Source organism: Microcaecilia unicolor, chromosome 3 (assembly GCF_901765095.1).
Source record: "Microcaecilia unicolor chromosome 3, aMicUni1.1, whole genome shotgun sequence".
NCBI lineage: Eukaryota > Metazoa > Chordata > Amphibia > Gymnophiona > Siphonopidae > Microcaecilia > Microcaecilia unicolor.
In genome coordinates this window covers 260,718,518-260,728,166 of record NC_044033.1, presented here as the reverse complement: position 1 = coordinate 260,728,166, position 9,649 = coordinate 260,718,518, and positions in this window count along the sequence as shown.

The following is a 9,649-nucleotide window of genomic DNA, read 5'->3' as shown; positions in this document are numbered from 1 at the left end:
AGGGTGTACTCCAAAGAGTGGATTGCAGGGACACCCAGTGAAATTTTGCCTAACTAGCTTCTGACACAAAAATGTGTCATGAAAGCATCCCAGCGGTGTGTGGGAGAAGGCAAAAGTCCAAGAGGTCAAACACATACATAACAGTACTTAAAAGATCACCTCATTGTCACACCAAAGCTACCCACAGCACCCCCAGACCACCCATGGGAACTATAGGATTGGTGAATGCCTGATCAGCTGCAAAGAAATCCTCCGCTTAACACAAGACTACCTCTACTTCAGGAAGCAGTTGAAAGCTTAGCTCTTCAACCAAGCCTTTAACGGAAGAAGTAACTAACTTGTTAGTCTCACTCACACACACAAGGATTGACTCGGGCTGCACATACTGCAGTGGGACATGTTTATCCACTCCTACCCTAGCTGAGATAATATTTAACCATCTCTCTGACCTCACATGCAACTTCCTTCAAATCAATCACCTTACTTTCTAATTCTTCTCTTACCCATCTATATGTTACAACTTTGCCTTACCTTTCACTACCAATTATAATGTTCTAGTACATATTGTGTTGTCATTGCAAGTAGTATACCATGCCATACTTCCTATTGTTCTTCGAATATTTTTACTGTTCTAATTGGCTCCTGCTCATGTTTGATCTACTCTTACTGTACACTGCCTTGAGTGAATTCCTTCAAAAAGGCGGTAATAAATCCTAATAAATAAATAATAAATAATAAATAAATAACTTACCCATGAGATTCCAATATGAAAATCCTAGTACTAACAATTGATCAGCATCTATCGCTTGAACCTCAGGTATCCAAAAGTAGTATCGCTATGGAAACGAAAAAAAACTGACCATACTTTCCAAGCTCAATTCAGATCCTTGTCCAATCACTAGTACTATCTAAATTTAACTATTACAATGCCATCTCTTTAGGACTAAAGTCCTTGCTACTCAGAAAACTACAAACAGCCCAGAACACGACAGTTTGCCTTGTACTGAGGGTTCCCCGCTACTCTAACGCATCTCCCTTATTACAAAAATTACACGGCTTCCAAAAAATGCACACATCACATTCAAACTATGTGTATTCGCTTATCAAATCATATATGGCCTTCAAATAGCACACTGAATATATTATCCGAGCAATCCATGACCACCCACCATTCATATATGGCCTTCAAATAGCACACTGAATATATTATCCGAGCAATCCATGACCACCTACCATTCAGAAAAGCACTAAAAACCCATCTATTTAAACAAGCCTACCCAAAAGACCCAGATTAATCTCATGAACCCATCTACCTTAACATATACTGAAGAGAAAACGACATTGACCCAGAATCTATCTCCCACCTTACCCTCCTCTCTCTATCACCTGTCTCTACCTACCTACCCATCCTATTACTACCCATCCATCCTTCTATTATGTTATACTTAATTTCCTACATGATTTTTCGGTGTCTATGCTGGGCTGGTATGAACTTTCCTTCATACTTTATAACTTCCAATTTGGTGTTTGTGCTGTGAAGCCAACGTTGATCATGGTCAGTTCTTATATCTTGTGTAAATTTGTTTCCTTTAAGATACATAATGTAGGCTTTTATGTTATAGAAGAGTACTAAAACTCAAAGAAAATGGATAAATGAAGTCCTATATGGAAGCATTTTAAGGTAATGGACAAAGATCCAAGCAAAGCTATATGAACTGTGTGCAAGGTATTGATTTCTCACAGCATAGGCCCATCGAAAAATTTCAAAACCTCCACTTTAAATAATCACTGAAAGCATAAACATGCCGGGGAAAGAAAAAAGCATGCTGGTGTAATGTGAGATGCCGCCAGTTTGAAGTACAAATAAAGAACCTAGAAAGTCAAGCAAGCTTACACAATTTTATGTAAGAAAAAGCAGTGGGACAGACAGCCTAGAGGATACATGAGGCTACTGATAAAACAATAGACACTAATGTTCAGCATTAAAATGTTAACATCCATTCTAGAGCCTAGATACAAAATGCTGTCAGGGAAATATTTTTTCAGAAAAGGTTATCACATCAACGTATGAATGGATTAAAGATAATGTGCAAAATTTCCTTCACCAATTCATGGACTTCTGAAAACACATCTGAGGTGGGTAGCTATTAAGGTGTTGTAATTTACCATGAGAGTGACTAGCCTGGGGTACAAGAATAATGCTGCCTGTGAACATTGCATTATTTTACTATACTTGAAGCATTGGGCTGGTGGCTGCACCCAGGAGCTTATCAAAGGGCCAGCACTCACAATCAGGATCTACCCCCTTTCCCCTTCCTTCTGCTATGACATACCTCCCCACTCCCAAATGACATCCTTTCCGAAGATTCTGCCCTCCCCCCAAGCTGTGACGTAACCACAGGGGCCTGGGCCCCCAAAGGTCTGCTGGGTTTGGCTGACAGGGATTCCCACCCCCCTGCCAGCAGAAGTTTTCCTGCGGCAATATTTGCCACCACGTTGCCTACCCTGCCTTCCCCCTCCCCTGTGCGCATGCTCGTTCTTAGCGAAATTGAGCATGCATGAACTGGGGCTGGAAAGCAAGGCAGACAGAGCGTCAGGGAATATCGCCACAGGAAAGCTTCTGATGGTGGGGCTTGGGGACTTCCGCCAGCCCAGATATGTGGGGTTATGGCAGGGGTCGAAAGCAGCAGGGAGGCGGGGTAAAATGTGCTCTACCCCCTCCCAAATCAAGGTCTGGCTACGCTTCTGCCCCCAAGTACACCTAAAGTACTCCCTCAATCCTGTTTATATTCCTCCCAAGGACTGGATTTAAGTTGCAGGTGCCCACAGGCAAAGCCACATCTGCCTTGCCCGGTCTCTCTCTTTTATACTGCCCTCTTACCTCTGCACTGTACCTTAGATCCCTTACAGCATCCAGCAGTGCTTCTCCATTACACACCTCTCCAGTGCTGGGCCTTCCAGAACTTATGCACTAACAGTCCCTGCAATATCCAACCCCCTCCTCTGGCACCAGCTTCCAATCACCATGGAAACCCCTGCAAGGGGCAGGGCCTCAGAGCCTGTCAGTGAGTAACTGCTGGAAGGCCCTGTCACTGTGCTGGAGAGCAAACAGTGAACCACTGCTGCATGCTGCAGGGGATCCTTGTACAGCTGCACCAGGCTTGGATTGAGGCATGGCAATGGCAGCAATGCTCCAGTGCCTACCAAAATTCATACTGGAGGCAGCTGCCTACATTGCCAATGCCTAAATTTGGCTATTCCCGCCCCCTTCCTGTCATTTTTGATCATTGGGTGGAGAAGTAGAACTATAAAATGGGACCGGCTGAGGCTGGGTAATGCTGAGAGAGAAAGGGGATGAGCCTGATCGTGTTTTTGAGTATATGAAAGAGGACTGATGAGCTATATATCAGTGGGGCATCTCTCCTTCCCCATCATCTGTCCCCTCCCCCCACCCCGCCTGCAGTGTGTCACTCAAACAAGTCTCATCTATCAGGTGTGTCATGACAGGAAAAAGAATGGCTGCTCTATGATAAAGATGTTGAGAGCCCATCTCTCAATTAGTGAACCTATAAACCCGTCAACAACCCTTGTCAAACATTTCATACAGGATATGTACTGAGAGAAAAGTTAAAAATTTTAAAAACATGAATCGCATCCGCTTTGCTAAAGCTTTCAGCCCAGGTAGTGTAAGTATATGGAAAAATGATAAACCAAGTCCAATTAAAGTGCAAGTAGAATGTACAGTCAGGGTTTTTAAATTTATTTCACATCATCAGATTTTCAAAAAAATCAAATTTCCTACCCATAGCTATGCCTAATGACGACTACAGTGTGCATGTGACATTAAAAATACTGGACTGCCCTTGTGATTCTTTAATCAGCAACACTGGGGTAATATTCTGCTTGTGGCGGTTAGCATTTTTTTCAAATGTCAGCCTCCATGGGCTTTTTATACCCGGATATTCAAAGCTGGTATCTAGGAAAATATCAGCCTGTGCTGAATATCTGGATACAAGCTTGACCATGTGGCTGGGAGTCATGGGAGAAAACAAGGAAAAAAAGATTTCCAAACTATGGGCCAGAGCCTCAGCCACCTCTGCTGCATCAGGATGCAAAACAAGAGCTAAGAAGTGGTATTTGTTCTTGAAGAGCTAGGAGGGGAGACTCCCCCTCCCTGCAAAGGAAAGATCTAATGTGGCCCTCTACCTATCAAGTTTGGGGACTCCTGAGTTAAAAGATAAGAAGACGTTTAGAATAGTTTGAAAGCTCTGTTTTGATACAGAAATGTTAAATGACTCATTCTACTTGTGTGGAAGAGGTTCAGCAGAGGACCAAGGAAAAGCGGAGAATATGCATCAGTGAGATTCAGTGAGAGACCAAGGAAAAGTGAAGAGTTTGTGTCAGTCATGCCAAGGAGAACTAGGGAGTTTGTATCAGTCATATAACGGAGAATTATTAAATTCTTCTTTTGATGAGAGCTGTAACCTTGGAGGAAATGAGCTGTGAATATTATCTGTAACTGCTGAACCAGAATGTACTATAAAGGACATTGAGCCTAGACATGCAACTATGCATAAGGGAGGAAATGTATGTGTAGTTTAGCCAGGAAATGTGTGTATAATCTAGCTTTAGCTAACTTGCAAGTACATTTGGTGGTGTAGTTTCTTATTCCCTTGCACAGACCTCGGACTCCGAGAGCCAAGAGCCGGTAGGGCGTGTTGCCCCCAGGTTGAATCGGAACCACAGTCAGTTGTCTGAACTGCTGCTGTCGTATCTTTCAACTTTTTGACCCAACTGAAAGCTAAAATGACACAACAGCAGTTCAGAACAGCACCTACACAATGGATAGCAGCAGAAAAGCAGATATTATAATTATAAAAAAAAAGGCAGAAAAATGAAAACACTTTCTGGTAAAACGGAATTAGAATGATTATTCAGCTAGATCAAAATTAAAAGCTGATGATCACTCTGAGAACATGGTTCAGGTGATGAACTAAGTACACCGGCAAACTGAGAAGTTAATATCCCAACAGAGAAACTGGAGCATTGGGATAGATTTAAATAAAGAGCATGCTTTCCTTTTCAAGGTCCATGGTAGGCACTCTCTGTTCTTTTAGATGTCCCCCTCCTTTTTTTCCACTTGCACATAAATTATTTTATAACCAATGCACACTATGTGCCCCACCCACACTCAGCCCAAACTCCACCCACGTGAACACATGCGCCACAGAATATCAGTGAATACTTATAGAAAAGCACATGGCTGGAAACTGCTCACTTATACACAGATGTGTTCACAACGTGCAAAAATGACTGAAATGCTGGCATTTATGTGCATACTTGCTGCCTAAATGTAACTAGTTCATTATAGAATTACCCACAAATGTTTATCACCCACTATAAGTTAAACTAAAATTTTCACTGTATTGCAATTTACATCAATCCAGCCTTTACTAAAGCCAACTGCATGGTTTTGTTACCTACACTGGTGAGATAGAGGTTTCTAAACTTTTGATATGGTTAATTAAGTCTGTAGCAAAACCTAGAGTGATTCAAAATGCTATGCAACGAGTCTCAATATTTCTCACTGTGTTTATTACTCAAAATATATATAAGAGTGAACCATATCTATGGTGTGACATCAAATCAAAAATAGAATTAAATGGACATACTGCATACTAGATAATACTTGACTTGTCCCATCAACTGAGGTTTTTTAGTGAAAGAAAACAACCGCATTTAATTTTCCCAAGTATATCTGGAAAGGGCATCCTGGATATCCTGAAATCAGGCTCAACAACGCTCTGTTCATTTTCTACCCTGAAATCAGGACAGACCCATCTGTCAGATTTTCAGGATATCCAGAATAAATATGCATGAGGTAAATTTGTATGTACTACCTCCATTGAATGCAAATCTCACCTATGTAGTGGAGTGGAGGAGTACCCTAGTGGTTAGTGCAGTGAACTTTGATCCTGGGGAACTGAGTTCAATTCCCACTGCAGCTCCTTGTGACTCTGGGCAAGTCACTTAACCCTCCATTGCCCCTGGAACAAAATAAGTACCTGAATGTATGTAAACCGCTTTGAATGTAGTTGCATAAACCTCAGAAAGGCGGTATATCAAGTCCCATTTCCCCTATGTAAAACCTAACTGGCTGAACATGTTCCAAGGCCTGAGTTGAAAACTAGAGTATACATAGGACTTCTGATTTTCACTTATAACTGTAAAACTCCAAACACCCCACCCCAGACATACAGTATTTGGGGTTTCTATATATTACCAATAAAAACTTAAAATGTATTCTTCCTCAGGGGATCTGATTATAACATCCAGCTGCTGCTGCTACCAGATGTTTTCATTGAAATGGCACCTGTTTATCTCTCTGTTCTGGCTCGCACTGCTTAAATAAAAAAAAAAATGGAACAGCTTCTCGTCACAGCACAGTTCTTAGCAGGTTTGAGGCACATGGTGCTGGAAACTCTTGCTCTGCTCTGGCCTTCTCAAATCTTCCAATATTCGAGACCACCAGACTAACAGAAGATTTCCTGCACTGGGTTGTGTTAAGGCAACAGAGTTGCTCACAAACATTTGGCATTTGGGGAGTCTTTTACATAGGTGCACTGGCGTTTTTAGCTAAAGACACCAATGTATTTCTATGGGTGTCTTTAGTGTTTAGCGTGCGCCTATTTTTAACGCTCACTAAAAACGCCAGCGCGCCTAAGTAAAAGACCCCTTTGATTTCTATAGCACTGACTAATGGACAAGTTCAAAATGTCTCTTCAAGTCTGAGAGAACAAATCTGCCTTTGTGTTATGTAGTCTGAGGAGCTTCTTTGACAAACTCCTTTTACCATCAGAAGCTACGTATCTGCCTCTGAACACTTCCAGTCAGTGCAGTTACCTGGCTGTCCAGTGTAAGATACACTAAGCAGAAATCTCCTATCAAAAACCCCTCTGTCCACACCTCCTTTTATCCTGAATAGTAAAGCTTTTTAACATGGTATAATGTTGGACTTTCATGACTAGTACCCTCCACAGCAGGGGCGTAGCCAGACACCCAATTTTGGGTGGGCATGGGCCCAAGATGGGTGGGCAGAAGAACTCCACCCTGTCCCACAAGTGATTTGGTCTCTCTCTCTCACTTGCCTGCATGCCATATGGTCTCTCAAACATACCCCTCCCCCCCATACCTTTTAAATAGCAGATTTTCACTGGCAGCGAGCAGCAACTAATACACACTGCTCACGTTGGCCCCACAGCCTTCCCTCTGATGCAACTTCCTGTTTCCGCATAGGCAAGAATACATTAGAGGGAAGGCTGGTATGCAGGAAAGACAGTTGTTGGGAATTTTCAGCTGGTGGGGCTTCGGGATCCCTGCCAGACACTTCATAGGTGTGTTGCTACTGGGTGGGCCTTAGCCCAAAGTGGGTGGGCCTGGGCCCATCCGGGCCCACCCTTGGCTACGCCACTGCTCCACAGATTCATGTGGTCTGTTGTCCCCTCTGCCTGTTTTTCACCAAAAATGTGGATCCAGCTACACATACTACACAGAAAAGTGCTTCTTCTAGTTTAGTGATTGTGGGCCAGAATGCCTGAGTGGGCTCCACATTCAGAGAATTACAAGGATTTAGGGGGTGGGGGGGTTGAGAGCGAGTATTAATTTAAAATGTTTAAAAGATCATATAAATAATGGAATCCACCTACAAATGTGCCTAAAATTAAATTTCACAACACAAAAGCATTAATATACATAGAATTTCAGTCACCAACTAAAGCCTCTAATTGGAATGAAAATAAGCACATAAATTTATAATTTATACACCCCTAGAATTAGAAGCTGTAGATATAAAACTTCACACCTCTAGCAGAGCATGTGCTAACATCCATATCTACTTAAAAGTGTGTAATCATTTGTAACTATACAGAAGTGAAACAAGTTAATCCCCTCTGGCATTTCTGATGCCAGTATCCCCTGATTTTTCTTTACCTTTGCAAATTCTTTCATTGACCCAGAGTTCAAGAAAACATTACTAAATTAACATTCACAGGCCACAAAATAAGTAGACCATGCCCCATAAGTGTTAACATACCCAAATTTTAGAAATCATTTACCAGAAAGTACCCAAAGCTGTAAACAAAAATCTGTGGCAAAAACAATAAATGAAGAAGAGACAAGATTAATTTAAGTACACTGTCAAAAAATCTGGTTAAATATGAAAGTCTAGATGTACTAAAAGGCATTACACCATGTTAACACATGCTAACATGCATAACATTGATACTCAAACCACTGGTACTCATAGCACCACTTCATTGGTCACAGATTAAAAATGCTCAACGAAAATTACTACAAGTTATGCAACAAAGTTATCAGCAATACATTGGTGCAGCTTTATTGAAGATACACTACTACTATTACTACTACTATTTAGCATTTCTATAGCGCTACAAAGCGTACGCAGCGCTGCACAAACACACAAGTAATAAACCACAATTCAATCACCCCATCAAATACTTCTCTTCAGCCACCCTGTCCAGTTAGTCGGTGATGAACTAGCCATAAAAGTGTCATAACATTAATACCAATTCCCAACCTGCAGTGTCGCAGGTCAAGCCTCCTAGCAGCGGTGGCGCACATGAGGATTCAAAACATATATCAAGCCCCTCTCATGAACCATCATTTCCCACCCAATGTTCACTGCCCAATGCCTTTGCAAACCAAACCTTTTCCCCCAACACAGCACCCATCCACACATGGACACCCCCAAACAATCCTTAAATTACAGTATCACCCCTTCTCCTGCCACACTACCCACCACCACAAAAAAAAAGAAAGAAGGTAAGGGGCAGGATGGTACAAAATGATCCTCACTGTACCGATGCCCTGACCACCTCCCGCCCTTCCACCCAAAAAAATGGTCTACCACCCAAACACCTTAGCAACAGAATAACAAAAACTGCGCCCATTCTCAACTCCTCCAATTAACTTCAAACTCCATAAGCATCATTCCCACCTTTAAACCTCACACATATCAAACAGTATAAGTCAAATAAATTGGAACCTAATCTCTCAAATATTCCACTGCTCCCCCCCTCAACTCTATTGCAGCTCAGCCATGTCATATGCCCCCAGCTTAACTTGGGGACACTCTTATTTACCTTAGGTCTAATTTTGTGCAGTGGGACCTATTTACTAACAACATGTGTTAATGGCATTAGAATGTTCTAATGCAATAGAACACTTCAGTAAATGTAGCCCAATATATCTAAATTGGGGTAGGGGGAGAGAAGAACAGAAAGGAAGGGGGAAGGTAATTATAAAGACGGAAAACATTACCAAGGGAAGAAAAGGAATTCAACTAGTAACTCTGAACTGGAATGATCAATGGAAACACCAAGAAAATTCCCCATTTCTCTCCTGGAAAGCCAATATAGGGAATTATTGGAAAACAAGGAGCAATTTATGTAGTCCTAGTATTACAGAAATAAGGAGAACATAAGAGTAGCCGTACTGGGTCAGACTAATGGTCCATCTAGCCCAGTATCCTGTTTTCCAAACAGTGGCCAAGCCAGGTCACCTGGTAGAAATGCAACTAGCAGCAACATTCCATGCTACCAATCCAAGGGCTTCCCCATTTCTGACTCAA